This window comes from Anser anser (genome assembly GCF_964211835.1).
Source record: "Anser anser genome assembly, chromosome: 1".
Lineage (NCBI taxonomy): Eukaryota > Metazoa > Chordata > Aves > Anseriformes > Anatidae > Anser > Anser anser.
The window spans coordinates 26,284,317-26,300,025 of record NC_139720.1 but is presented as its reverse complement, the minus strand read 5'-3'; the positions used below and the strand labels follow the sequence as shown (position 1 = coordinate 26,300,025).

General features: G+C 36.9%; 1 long non-coding RNA gene across 1 annotated transcript; it reads left to right on the top strand.

Moving 5' to 3' along the window:
- Positions 1-9,133: 9,133 nt before the first annotated feature.
- On the top strand, positions 9,134-15,460 carry LOC310896174. The gene is made up of 3 exons (XR_014581262.1): positions 9,134-9,813; positions 12,535-12,687; positions 13,318-15,460. It is a non-coding gene; the product is annotated as an uncharacterized lncRNA (long non-coding RNA).
- Positions 15,461-15,709: the final 249 nt, after the last annotated feature.

Below are 15,709 nucleotides of genomic sequence, written 5' to 3'. Positions count from 1 at the left end.
CCTTATAATTACATTATAGACTTTGACTATAGACTATAGTCTATAGCCTATAGACTATAGACTTTGGGCAAGCCTATCATTTTCATGGTATGTGTAGTGACTTCTGTGATGGGGTCCTGCTCCATGATTAAATCTACTAGATCTTATGGTAACAATAATACTAATAATATGCTTTTACTCCCACTGGCTGCAGCTCTGTTTAATGCAGTGTGTCATAGTGAAGTCTCCTGATAACTCTCCCAGAGCAGCAGCAGAGCTGTTGTGGCAGCTCTGGCACCCTTAATTGCTGTTTATGAAAGCTTGTGGCTTTCTGATGCCTTCAGCCAAGGCCAGCAGCAAATGTGACTTAATATGGCAGCTAATTAAAAGGGAGTATTTCAGCATGGTATTGAGGAGTGGACTTATTACCTCTTAGCTCAAGTTTCAAATAATGCCCAGTAAACCCAGGAGGAAACAAACTCAAACACATTGTCATTTTGATATTGTTATCAATCTTGCAGGAAGTATTTGCTGAAATTGTTGAGAGCAATTTTAATAGATTCAAAAGGCCACCAGATGTCAGTATGACCTTCTGCAATATAGTGTGGTACAATTAACTCACTTTTTGTCAGACAGAAACAAGAGTTTTAATATTTTTTTTAAGAAAAGTTCTATTTTCTGTGACTGAAAAAAATACAGTAAATTTTTTAAATGCCTTCTCTGACTTCCAGTGAGTCTTTCAGTTATTACAAATGAAGTGCAAGAATAAAGGCTAGAGAAATTCTGTCCATGTTGACTTTTGCAGCAAATTCAGACTGGTGTGTATGCTCTCCATAGCTGAAGTCCTTCACAGCAGCGCTGAAGCAGGAGAAAGTGGCCTACCACTTTTGGCTCCTTGGTAAAACCACTTCTAGGCACGGACACAAATCACAAAAATGGCTAGGCTCACAAAAGTTGTTTTGAAATAATGATTAAATGTTTTTTTTTTTTCTTATAATTTCCTCTGTTATTGATCTTCAAACTAGATGTCTTTATTTGGCTATAGCTAGATTGCTTAGCCCTGGAATGCTTCCCTGATCTGGGTCTAAGTGTTCATTTGGCCATCTCTATTGGGATGAAACCTGGGCATTTGTCATTTTTGCCCTTGCATACGTTGCTTTTCCTACCAAGGAAACCTTAATTCACAGACCTAATGGCAGCTGCAGCTTAAAAATTATATACCATGTATAAATATATATATATTCTCAAACTTAAAATGAAAACAGTCTTATTCATTTGTCTTTGGATCAGAGGGCTTATATGTGGCTTGAACTTTAAAATATGCTTAATGATGACATTGTGACAATTGACAAACTGCTGCTGTTCTGATATCTAAGCAGGTGCAACAAGATTATATTTCTTTGGTCTTCCATTATTCTAGTCAGTTTGTTAGAAGCAGTATACTTTTAATCACTAGCTTGCCCTAGAAACTGGACATATTTAGTTTAAACAGCCAAATAGACAAAATAAATACAACCATGGTTTGGAAGGTGGGCAAATATCAGGTGGTTGGCTGCAAACTTCCAGCAAAGTATCTCTACATTGATCAGCTCCACTATATGTTTCCACCTGGAAGTGCTTAATTGGTGAATAAACAAGTGTCCTAAGCATGTCACACACCAAAGCATGTGTTGGAATCATTCGTGTTGGAAAGAAGTATTTTTACAGTGAGAAGCTTTAGTTTTAAACAGTCCGTTGATTTTTGGAATCTAGAGCAATGGATTAACTATTTATTAAAACACTTAAGAACTATGAATTCATGATATATGAAATAGGTGTACACAGAACTTTAATGAAGAATAACTTTGGAGTCAATTACAAAGAATTACTGAGGAGGAACCATCTTTCAGTAAAGGGGAAAATTTTTCAAAAGTACTTAAGTGATGTAGAACCTTCAACAATGACCTGTATGACAGTATATATACATATATATACATATATATTAGTAAAAATTTTTAATTTAAATCTTGGCTGACCATATTTTCCTCCCTGCAATTTCCTTTCCTTCCCCATACATTTTCTGACTGCATATAGTTTGTCATAAATGTGGTTGTCTTCAGAGGGATTTGAGGATGCTCAAATAGTGTTAATTAATGTTTGTAGAGCTTGGAAAACACAGCATGCAAGGTACACCTAAAAGACTCATGCCAGGTGGACAGGCAGCAACTATAGCTATTTAAATGATGGGCCTTCCATTTCTAAAAGATTTCAAAATGTGCAAAATTTGGTTAATTTTTTTTTTTAGTGGAATACACATACAGTCTTTGAAGTTCTTCATAAATGGAAAAAAAGAACCAAAAAACCACCTACCCCAGTATTGTCTGAATTTATACTAAATATTTAACTTCAATAAAATAATTTCCTTCATCTTTGAATCTTAAATATCTCGTTATATTACAACATGCAGTAAAAGAATCAAAATGAATATTTCAAAACATGCTATCCAAATCTTTTACCCTATTATATTATATTAATATATTCTAATTCCATTATGGATTTTTTGGCTTTGTTTAAAAACATTTTAATAGATCCAAATTAGCCTCTTCAAAAAGTATTGGACAACTGATAAATTCATCATAAGCTCTGAAATACAAAGATTTTGTCTCTGTCTCAGGCATTCACAAATCTGGGAAACATCAGGATGTGCTTGCCCTTTTCTTCTTTCTCTACTTTTCCTTAGTTGTCTGCTATCAGCTATTTCTGGAGACAGGATACTGTGTTAGCTTTTAGGTTTAATACAATATGGCCTTTCTTACACTGTTGTGTTCTTTCTGTTGAGCATATCTGTTTTTGTAAAATTGCATATTCCATGGAGATCAAATTCCATCTGGAGCTTCACTGATCCATTCTCTTCTCTGAAGTTACCATTAAAAAATTGCTGTAGCCATTCTATAAGGCCTTAGCTTGAAAATTGTCTGATTGATTCAGATTGAAGAGAGGGATGGAGTGTTTCCAAATTAGTTTTAAGTTAGAGAAAGTCTCAAATTTGTGTTTACATTTTTGGCTTCTGAGTGTTACTCCTTTATCTCCTCTTAGTTCAACATTGGCTTGCTGTCTTCGAGGACTCAAAGAACTCTTAAGCCTTCTGATTTACTATTCCTTAAAGAAGAGGAATGTGACATAAGAAAGTTACTTATTATTTTTGTTTTAGATGACTATGTCTTGCTCCTATGAAGCAATAATTTCTTGTTTGCACTTCAGGTTGAAAAATATGAGACAGCGAAACCTGAAAACTCATTTTTAATGGTGTAACCCAGATGAGAAAGATCTGTGTTTGGGAATCAAAACACACTCTCCCAAACAACCTGCTGACATACCTCGAGTGACATGAATGCTATCAGAGTATGAAAGGTGAATGTGACAGGTGTTCAAGCACTGGTTCCTCTGTGGGGATTTCCAAAACCATTCCAAAAACCTCACATCCTCTGTCCAGCTGAGTGGTATAATAAGTTTTGCAAACCTACAGGTCTTTCTTAGCTGCTTATTTACTATTCTGGATTCTGATTACCTTGAGCAGATTACCTTGAAACAAACAAACAAACAAACAGTCACCATCACAAAGTGGTCTGCATGAAAGACTGATCAAAGAGAAGCAAAAGGGCAAGGGAGGCTGCAGAGAGTAGGACAGCACTGGAAGGAAGTAATTGTTAATTCAGTGCATACTGCAGATGAGCAAGGGGAGCTGCAGAAGTATGCGTCTTGATTTGAACTGTTCAGTCGCCCAAACAGCAGGAACTCAGTGGGACCATTTGTTGATGCTGAATTCCTGCCGGTGTCTAAGGCAGCTGTTCCCCTACTCCCCATGTCCCTTCCAGTGTGATGCACAGCATGAAGGAAGACAGCATAGTACAGGCCTTCATTATCCTGCTTTTCAAGCATGGAATATAACAAAGAACATTGTCATTTATGAAGTTACCTTCCTTAACAGGCTTCTCAAATTCTTCTAAAGGATGTGTTTGGTTACTTCCCTACTTACTCTATTACTTAATTGCAGTTGTAGGCTTTGATCATAGGAATCAGTAGGAAGTTTAAAGAGATGGAAATTTCTATTATTTCCTGCATAATGTATGGAAGGAATTTGATTTGTAAGGAGAAATCACATTTGCTACCTGAGAAGGGAGCTGGCAGAAAAACACAAAACTGCTCGCGCAGAGACTGAAGAATGCAGACTGATTTTTGTGATTCTCACCCAAAAGATGAAATAATGAAACAAATGTGAATCAGCCATGGAATTATCACGGGGCTTGCAGCCATCTCTCTTGTTTTTCTGGCACAAATGGTATATTCCTCCCCTTCTTCTCATTCTTGTTTGCTGATTGAGATCAGTAGCCATTTGGAACAAGGATTCTTAGGCTACATTTATTTTGAATGCTTTAAATACAGCTTAATTACATTTAACAACTGTCTTTAAAATAAAATCTTAAACTTAGAATTGTTTTTTAAGAAGGTATAAATCTGAGTGTATGAGTCCTTAAGAAGACTGGGAAAAAACAAACAAACAAACAAAAAAACCAACTCTAAGAATTGGTAATATACCCTGATGCAAATAGAATAAAAATCTCCTTCTCGACCGTATGCTAAATTTTAAGGTATGATACAGTCTGCAATGCACCAAATGGAGTTGCTATCATGTAATCATAGAATTGCTTAGGTTGGAAGGGACCTGAAAGATCATTTAGTTCCTACCCCCCCGCCATGGGAAGGGATGCCACCTACTAGTTCAGGTAGCCCAGGGCCCCATCCAACCTGGTCTTGAGCAGCTGCAAGGATGGGGCATCTACAGCTTCTCTTGGCAACTTGTTCCAGTGCCTCACCACCCTCAGAGTGAAGAATTTTCTTCTAATCTCTAATCTAAATCTCACCTCTCTTAGTTTAAAATCATTCCCTCTTGTACTGTCATTATCTGCCTGAGCAAAAAGTTGCTCTCCATTTTTTATTTTATTTTTTAAAAGCCCTCTTTAAGAACTGAAAAGCTGCAATGAGGTCACCCTGGAGCTTCCTCTTCCAGACTGAACATCCCTAGCTCTCTCAGCCTTTCTTCATAGAAGAGGTGTTTCAGGCCTCTGATCATCTTCATGGCCCTTCTCTGGACCTGTTCTAACAGAATAACATCCTTCTTGTGCTGGGCAAATCTTTTTACAATTGCACATACATGCAGAAAAGGTAATCTTAACACAGATCTGGAAATCTGACCCTCCTTTCCACCATTCATCGTTTAGTGTTTGGTTTAGATTGTAGAAGATTTTCTTGCCTCCTGTACAATGCTATTTATGCTTCTGAAAACAGCAAGAGAGCTTCATATATGAAGGATACCAGAGTTTATTTCAGATGCAACATCAAGAGAAAGACAGTTTAGAATATCCTCAAAATGGATGAATCATATTCAGTAATATAGTACACACTCCTATTGCTCAGATTGAAAAGTGTTGATATTGAGTGGAAACTGATCTTTGGAATACTCATTACATTAAATGTTATTCAGTTAATTTGAAATTATCAGTGTAACTGAGATTATAGATCTACTCTGGTTCTTAAAAACTGCAAACACAGATGGATTTATTTATTTATTTATTTATGTCTATCAGCAGAAAGGAAGGATAGAATTTGGTTCCTCATAGGTCTTAAAATATGCCTGTAGTTTCAATTTTAAGGACAAAAAAAGACATGCTAAACAATTTCACAGCAATTCTTTCCAGTTAGATTGCATAACACTCAAGTGTTTTAGTGTTCTGATTTCCCATCAGTCATGTTTATTCAGTCCCAGAATAATCACAGAATCCCTGGACACTGTTGAGATTATTCATGAGAGAGTGCTTTGGCAAAGAAAAAGTGTTGAATGATGAAAGAGTAATTGATGGAAAAGTCTCTGTTTGGTCCTGCCTGCATTCATTTTTGAATGTGTACTTTGGTCTCTTTGGAAAAAAAAAGCCAAAAAACAATAAGTAGAAGGATGTGTGCTGTTCTGACAGACTCTGCTTTTTCTGTGGTGGTAGAGCTCAATTATGTGTTTATTCAAGCTTTGATTTTGTCAGACTTAGTATGTTTCTCTAGGTAATTTACCTGTTTAATACACTATGGGAATAAGTTGAGAAGCATTAAAAGAGAGTCTCCACCCCAGAGGTGTTGCTACTAATTAAAACTCTAGACAGAAAATTAGGATTTTTTTTTTTTTTAAGCTGTATTCAGGAAAGCAATTGAAAAGCAAAGTGTGACAGTACATGTTCCAAAATTTGAAGACCCTCTGTCTCTTGGCTGCCCTGTGCCGTCTGTTCATTATGTTACTTAGATGACTTCCTAGCTAGCCACATTTTTTCCAATACTCCTGAAACATGTTACAAATTGCAAGTGATAAGAAATATCCATCATACCCTCTTACCAAATGCATACTTTCTTCCTTTCCATGAAATTGTAAAAGAGAATATCCATGACATAATACTCTTTGTATTTGCTCCCAGTATTTTATCAGCTGTGTGCTTCTATGATTATACCAAGTACCAGATATGAATGGGTGGATGTTCAATTGGTTAAATATGTAGATAGGAAATGAATGAAATTTTCAGAAGTGCCTTGATATTTAATTCAGCTGAAGTTACAGATAGTACATAATGCTTTACAGAAGAATAACATAATATACTTCAAGTTTCAGCCCCCTGTCTTTTAAAGCTCTTTATGGATTTGCTCTGCGTTCGTTTCTTATTCTGCTCTTCCCAACCTGATCCTCAACTTCACAAAATTTTTTGACTTTTTGCTTTCTCCCAGCAATCTTTTAACTTAAAAGCGCAACCATGGAACGTTTTCCCTCTGATTTATGATTAACTGCTCCTACTAAATCACTTCTTAAAATGTTTGTTTTCTAGTTATTCCATCACTGATTTTGTCTACAAATATATATATATATATTTTTAACCTCAGGTATGATGGATATTGCATACAAGGACAGTGCATTGTTTTTGCAATTGTATTTATTACTTCTGTAGCTTGCTGCACAGTTGAACATCTGTACTGGGTTTTAGTAGGTAGATCTAGCACTTCTCAAGTCTGTCAAGGCCACTCTGGGGCTTTCCTCTGGCATCCCTTCCCTCCACCATACCAACCACACCACTCAGCTTGGTGTTGTCCACAGACTTGCTGAAGTTACACTCAGTCCCACTGTCCACAGTGCCAACAAAGATGCTAAACAGCTCTGGTTCCAATACTGATCACTGAGGAACACCACTCATCACTGGTTTCCACCTGGACATCAAGCTGTTGACTTCAACACTTTGAGTGAAACCATCCAGCCAATTCCTTATCCACCGAGTGGTCCATCTGCCAAGTCTACGTCTCCAATAGAGAAAGGGATGTTGTGTAAGGATGTTGTGTAAATGCTTTACAGATTTGTCACATAAACCTGTAACCTAAAATGGATGTTGTGTAAATGCTTTACAGAAGATTTGTCATACAAACCTGTAACCTAAAATAGTCTGACTAATATTTTTAACTGATATTTAAAATGTTTTTAAGTGATATTTAAATCTCATATCCCTTAAAACTCCAAGAAATGAATTATTAGCTATTTTTCAAAAGTTGTAAGCAGCTTGAAAGAAAAAAAATAAGCAAAACTAGAGTTTTCAGGCAGGAGAAATGGAACCTACAGAGAAATGCAATATGCAGTTAGAAAACAAACATTAGAAGAGAAATTCTACTCTACTCAGGGAAATATGCCTACTCTTTTTCCATTCAGTATATGATTTTTTCTGGATTATATATGACCAAACATTCCTCAAATAAATTAGCTAGAGGAGCAGTTATTCTGAGTGCAACACGCTGGTTTTCTCAGTGCTGCATTTTGGACATTGAAACAATGAAACAAATGAAAATAATTAACATTATTTATCACATTAATTTATGTTAGTAGCTTTGGGTGAACAGAGGTTGAATCCACTTCAGGCTAGATATGATGTGAAAATGAAGAGTGAATAATGAATGCTTCACATTATTCTTAATTTAAATAAACAAAAACAAACACAAAACAACAACAACAACAACAAAACCATACAAGTGTATCATTGAAGCAGGGGTGAAAAATGGGATGGTGCCAAAGTCACAGCAAGTCTAAGGTGTTTTTTTGGTAAATGAAATCTTGTAACATAATTCAGATCAGACAATTTTAGGTGGCTAGATAAAGAGTGAGAGAGCTACTGTAGAGGGTATGGTGCCAGCCATCATTCAAGACAGAATACAGACTATCCATAGCAATGGTATTAGAAAGCAGACCAGTATTTGAGGTTTCTCTTTTCCATACTTAAATGAAGTAGCTCTGATCTCTGCCTGTTTCTTTTTCCTGCCTTCTTTATCTTCAAGATAATTCATCAAGGGAAGTAGATCCTAATGGATACTATGCTGTTCTCAAAGAAAATGGATTTCCTGCATTGTCTTGAGTAAGGGAAAAACACCTGAGGATGGGTGACATAGCTCAAAACACACTCATCCTCTCCCTTTCCTCCTCTCTGTGCAGTCATAATTTCTTGGTTGCTTTCTGCAGTCATGGACTGTTTGTAATATTTGACATTGTTTCCCTCAGGGAGAATAGGATGACCGATCTTTTTGGCACAGATTTCTTACAATTAAAAACATTTTAAAATGAATAAGTGCTCCCCTCTCTGCTCTTTTACAGAAAGGACAAAGAATCTCAAAGTTAACTCTAATCATATCAAAGGGCAGAACTGTATCTCCCTGCTGTGCACGGTTACCATACTGAAGGGAACAGAGTAAGGGTAATAGGAATCTTTTCCACAGGGCTTTGGACTAGTTCCTAAATAGTTTGTACAGTCAGTGGGAGATTTGGATAAGTCAGGGTGGCTGAGTCTCAGATCCCAAAGCAAAGGCTTTCTGCTTAGAAAGGGGCATACACAGTAGCATATGATAGACTAATTAAAAGTGGTATTTCCCAAAGCTTAGAAAATGAAATTTTAGTACCAAAGTGGGGAATGCTTTTCTCTTCTTTTCTCAAAATTTTACGGGTCATCTCTAAAGGAATAATTTGTTAATCATCAGTTTTTTTATGCGATATTCTGTAATTTTTCCATGACCTTTAGGAAAGATATAGTTTCTAAAAAGAACTGCCTATGTACAATAAAAGTTGCTGGGGGCAATTTTGTATTTATGAAAAAAAACCATAACATTTCTATCAAAGCAGAAGTTACCTTTGGTGAAGCAAAAAACTCAAAATTAGGAAAAATCCACTCATATTATTATAAAATGACAGGTTTTCTTTTTTTTTTTTTTCCTATTTTTACCCATTTCACAGTGGTAAAAGCACATAACTTCAGTGAGCATGTAAGTTCCAGAACTATTGATGAATATTTCTTCCTGAGATTTTATGCTTTTTGAGAAGTATAACACACAGGTTTTAAAACAAACACAACAAGTTTTACAACCCAGACCGGGTGAACTATGCTTTTTGCCTTTGCAGTCTGTCTTTACAAAGACAGAGCTTGTAGTTAACCTCTCTGTGCTGACTGTGACTATCTCAGGTGGTACTGCCTTCCAGGGAATTATCTTCACTTACAACACCTTCTGTCTGTAGTTATTTAAAGTAAATTGACAGATAGCCTTAATGGGCTTCTCAACTACCAGTTGCAATCCATCTCAAGGGCTTTTGGCAGCTCTGAGTATCCACAGCCAACCAATTATTCTTGCCTCTTTGTTGGTCACTCCATAATTGTACACAACCTGAATTAAATTGAAAAAGTCAATGTTTAGTGGTGTATTACTGCTTGTTACATACAGGACAAAATTCTGGAAGAAGGTCTGGTAAGTGCAATGCTGTTTAGATTTCTCCTTAGTCCTCCTTTTGGCTTGTTTCTCTGGCCTTCTAATACTCGAGAGCTACCTTGTGCAGAGGCATGTTGCCATCCTAACAGATGGGTATGAGTGTAGTTGGCTAGAAGGACATGTTTACTCATCAGATATGTTTGTTGAAAGCAGTGTTACCAGCCAGATGCACTGGATCAACTGTTCATCCTGAGCTTTTATATCTATGTTCAAAACTGTTACTCTGATTTAAAAAATATATATATAAAAAAATGCATTAAATCATAAAATAATTTAATGTTTACAACCCTTTAAAATTTGGTGTTATTTTTCCTCTCCTTCTCTCCCCCCACCTTTTATTATTTATTTATTTATATTATTACTATTTTTTTAATGCTTGGGAGAGTCAGCATATTCATTTCCTAGATGGTAGATTACAACAGAGGGGTTATAAATCAATCTTCAGCTACGTAGTTTAAAAAAATCTTCTGAAATCACAGATGAACTTTACCTATTTGGCGGCTCAATGATATAACAGGCAGACAATACTGAAAAAGCTTATTGTTACATTTTTGTGGGATTAGAGACCTTTAGAGATATAGAACACAACAGTAAATTCTATTAAACTTTTGTACTTTAGACTCAATTACTTAATACTAGTAGTAGAATCTTTTGTGGAACTATGTTTAGTGGAAGCTGGAATCTGCCTTAATTAGAGAGGTAGCACGAGACATACATTAATTTTGGGTTTTAAACTGTTTTTCTCCTTTCTCTTCCATTAGAGAATGTATCAGATGTAGAGATGCTGTTTGGTTCTCTTTGACTGCATGCACTAAGTAATTAACGTTAATGTTAATCTTTTCCCATGTGAGGTACTTCATCTGAATTTTTAGTATGCAGTGCTGTGCTAGAAGATATTAAATAGGACAGTTGGCTAAGTGAATTAGATCTGAGGTTAAAAGTTGTGCTTGCCACATGGTTCCTGTCTCAGCTGCCTTTTCTCTAGTGCTCCAAGGTGAACCAGAGGCCCTGCAGAGCTGGAGGTCTTTCAGAAGCCTGTAGTTAAAGTGTGGCAATGATATTCATGCATATTGCAGTATCTAGCTTCTCCTCTTTGTTCTTGACCCTGCATCATTTTTCCTTCTGCCTTCTCAAGAAAGAGATAAAAAGTAGAAAAGATGTGTAGGGCAAGGGATGGCTTGCTGTCCCAAGCTCAAGAACTAGTTTTTAGATTTAGATGCTATGATCGGGCTGTGAATGAAATACAGTGGTCCTTACAGCTCTCTATATCGCTTATGTTGTGCAATGTAGCAATAATTAAAATGTGGTTCCCTGAAACATGCCACATCTGGGAGGCAAAGTGTATCTAACGCCAAATACTGCAACACAGATTTTTTTTTTAACCAGAGAGACTTTATTATGTGTCATGCGGTGTCCTCATTCTGCCTCCCCCTCCCAACCCCAACTATAAAGCCAATATGAATGATTAGTTTGGGTCTAGCCAGTGTGGAAGAGAATATCATTTGTTCCTATGAATATGTTTCTCTGGATCAAAGTAGTCCTGTTTTCTAAATGAGTCTTCAAATCCTCATCCTCAGAGGTGTGTAGCCTTGTGACTTGTGCTGTTTGGACCAGCCCTGTGTCCCCAGCTCAGTATGACACTTATTCTGAAGTCCGTTTGAACCTGTGTGTGGCTAGACACATGCTGAAACAAGTTTGATGGATTGTGATTATGATTTTCCTTGTGTGTCAATTACCTGAAGTGTAAAACCGTAAAAATAGGAATATGTGAAGCATCTGGGTGTCTCTTGCAGCCCAGGGACATAAGAATTACCTAGCTCAGTGGTTCAGAGGAAATGGAACCTGCTGAACCTTTCTTCTGAAACTGAAGTTGAATTGATGGGCATAAATGAAACCTTTTTTCGAAGCTGATCCAAATGTGATGTGAGCAAACATAACCATTTCTGTTCTGGAGACGCGAGTAAGTAGATTTATTAGAGAGATTGGCTAGTTCCATAAAGGCAAATGGAATATCTGTCATTATTCCTGACCTGAGTTACTTTTATTTTTTTTCTGTACTGGAATATCTCAACCTTGGTTTTCTGCAATTAGAAGTACTAGCTGATATTTCTGAAGTTTCCTTCCTAAATGGAGCAAATCATTATTAGCAAGCATGCAGAGAATTTCTATGCTCTTCATAAGCCAAAGGAAATTTCCCTTGATATGTTCTGTATGTGCTGGGAAAAACAAACAAACAAAAAAAACCAAACCAACCAACCAACTAACAAACAAACAAACAACCCCCCCCACTCAAAAAAAAAAAAAAACACCAAAAAACACCAAAAAAAACAAACAAACACCAACAAAAAAAAAAAAACCAAGCAACTACACCAGAATGTGCTTTTCTGTTTCTTCCCTTTTGGAATGTACCTTGCAGTAAGCACAGTTTTTACCCATCTAAGTTGCCTTCTAGGTTTAAAACAAACAAAAACAAAGAAAACTGAACACAACAGTTGCATCTCCAAGGATTATTTGAGTCTCCATTGCTTCCCTGATATCTAAGTGCAATGACTTAAATCCTGTCTGGAGACATTTAAATTTCAGTTAGTAATACCTTAAATTTCTGCTATCGAATATAAATCTTAAACATTAGTGATCCACAACTGTTATCTCCTGCATGGACCTAGAGAGGATTTACAAGCTTGATTCTTTCCTATGCAGACCACATCAGGAAGAAGTGAGAGAGACCCTCCTCCTACCCCAAAGGTTCGATTACCCGTGTATTAAGGCTCTGAGGTCCAGCTCTGACCTGTCTCAATTGCGCAACCATGGCTCGTGCTGCTGAGAAAGACCCATGAGAAATTCTGTCAGTAGGTAAGAAGGATAAAATTACAGATAGAGGCAGGAGACTTGAGACCAGATCATCAGTAGCTTAAGGATTCAGACAGGTAAACTTCAGCAGAGAAAGACAAAACTCCTAAACAGGAAGGGGGGATGGAGAGGAGACTGGTCAGGATTGTTGAGTAACTGGTTTGAGTCATTGGTGCAGATTGAGCTGGTAGAGGATGGCAGCTCAGTGATGTGAAGGAACTGTTCCTGAAGCTGTTGAGGCTGAACCCTCCACAACAGACTGGTGCAACAGCCAGCTGGTGTTGACTGTCTGACCAACAAAGACCTTGTGGGGGCCTTTCAGTCAGGCAGCATATGAAACTTGGCCTTACAGCTCACTAACTTCTAGCTGCCTTTCACGTGGCTTAGCTAACAAGTCATTGCTTTCTGCTTTAAAGCTGTATCTACCCTTCTTGCAGAGTCTCTGTGCATTTCAGATGACTGAATGTGCTCACCTGAAAGATGAGCTGGGACAGAGGGCATACTTGTTCTACTCAGGGAAAGGTTAAGAGAGATGCTGGGCCTGGGGTCTGCATGCCTGGGGAACTCTCCCATGCTTGTGACAGTTGTTGTTTTGCCTTTCTTCTCTTCCTTTTTTCTGTTTCACACTTTTAGGAAGTAATGATTTCTTCATTCCCAAAGGTGAAACTTGAAGTGAAAGCACACCACAGCATGTGTGTTTGATTCTGAGGTGAAAAACCTGAGAAACTGCATTCCTAAAAATGATATTTCTCTGGTTCCACAAAACTGTCTGAAAATAATCAGGCAACTCTGATTGCAATGTAATCTATTATTTTAAAAAGGAAAAAAAAAGTGGAGGGAGTGGCTTAACAATGTATTAGTATTCCTCAGGTTACTTATATGGAAAAAATTACCGGATGTGCTGACTTAAGTTTGCTTTTTCTGGAGCCAATGTGTTCTTTTATGTATTTCCACTGTGATTGCAGAGGGGAAACTAACCTCCAGAATTCAGGTGGAAATGACAGCTCAAATGCCTTTGTGAATCTTTCTAAGCCTCACTCAGGCAAGGATTCAGCTAAATGAATGTAGATATTGAAGTCTGGATAGAAATCCCTGACATGCTGGAAAATGAAAATGACTATCTGATTCTCTTTAGTGAGTCAAATTATTCAGAATAGCTAAGGGAAAATGTTATTATGTGAATCAATCCAATACTTATTGATTAATATCACTACTGGTTTCAGTAGTTCTCCCCTTTCACAGTAGAATATATAAGAATCTTCGTAAATTTGAAGACATTATTATACTGTCAAGGTTTGAATGAGTTTTTAAATATGAAACTCAAGACTCCACTTTTCCTAAAGACAGGATTTTTGGGGGTCTCCCTGCAAACTGGTGTTCCTGTCTCAATGTGAGAAGCTGGAGCTTTGTAGAATGACAGAAAGGTCAGCCCATAGCCATCTCTGAGGTCTGCTTTCCCAGGGTAGCTCATTTAATAGTCATAGTTTTGGACTATCACTTAATTTCTCTGTAAGTCCTGGCCAACCAGGTGGTGGAAATGTACACTGGTTTGAGTGCAGAATATTGGCAGATACAGTGACATTCTTCCCCTATCTTTGTGCTTCTTTCAGTCTACAAAACATGAAGCAGTTGACGTTCCTGTAAAAGTTGATCTTTGGGTTTGGACACAAGGGAAAGATAACTACAAGTCTGCCCCAGAACTAGGAAAAAAAAAAAGGAACTTTATAGTGAGCATTTGTAAGACCATAAAGCAATCAATTCCAACTTTCACATCATATGTTTAGGAATGTGCTGCTATTTTCCTATTGCCAGACCATAAGAGATGTCCCCAGAGGTCATCATTTGCTTTTGGGGAACAAATGATTTCATCAAATACTGGCTTTTCACCACCTGCTGCCTGTGGAGCTAACTCTATCAACCTTCATCAAGTGTCTCCACAGTCATTGCAAATGTGTGCGCCAATGCTAGAAAGAAACTCACTTTTCCTTCACTTTGCAGCAATAATGTCAGTGCATATTTAACCCTGACTTTTCATTGGAAAATGTTAATAGATTGTGAAGCTTGTATTCTGGAGCTAAACAGATCCAAAGCTTTGGTAAACATTTGAGTTAATCTTCAAAGCTGTATCCTGTCCCTATAAACAGTATCAAAATAGGAGTTCTGACATCTGTAGTCTCTGGGACACTTAGATCAGTTAAGTAAGCCATTATGGACAAACAGTGGTATTGATCTGAAGCCAAGTTTATGTGTTCACATGCCATTTATTTTTTTATTTGTAATTTAGTTAATAATTCCAGACCCTTTCCCTCTCTATGTCACTCTATTTTCAACACTCACAAGTCACTTAAAAATAAAAAAAATAAAATTGCTGAAACATGACATAATTTCATGTCAAAATGATTCTTTGGAATTAAGTAACAGAACCTGAAAATAGATTTTTTTGGGTGTAAGAGTTAGTTGTACTTCTATTTCTTATATTGGCTGTTACTTCATTGCTGAATTCTTTCAATTAGATGGTGAAAATGTATTTAGTATTGGATTAAATTTAACATGAATTTGTGACATGGCATTGCTTTCTCCAGCTATTCAATTTATTTTGCTGTCTCTGTTTGTTAAATAGCATATTAATATGAAGTGTTTGCATAAACCTAGGTCACTAAAATTGAAATCCTACTTTATAGGTGTAAATTGTAGTGCTTATGCACCATTAAATCACTGCTAGGGTTTTTCCCCTATTCTTTTACCATTTGTTTCTTCACTAGCATAGTACTGAGAGTAGCAGTTTGAAAACAAAGCAATACTTTAATGTTTTTAAGAAATTATTTTCCTGAGAGCACAGCATGTAGTTTTCTGATACTCACTGCAGATATAAATAATAAAACCAGAATTGCCTGTAGATTTATTAGTTAGTCTGACAATTTGCAAGCTCTGGAATGGTTTTACAAGTTAGGACAGAAAATCTCTGTACAGCTATCATAAAATCACTGGTGAAACCTATTGGGCTCTCTGCATTATTGGTCTAGTA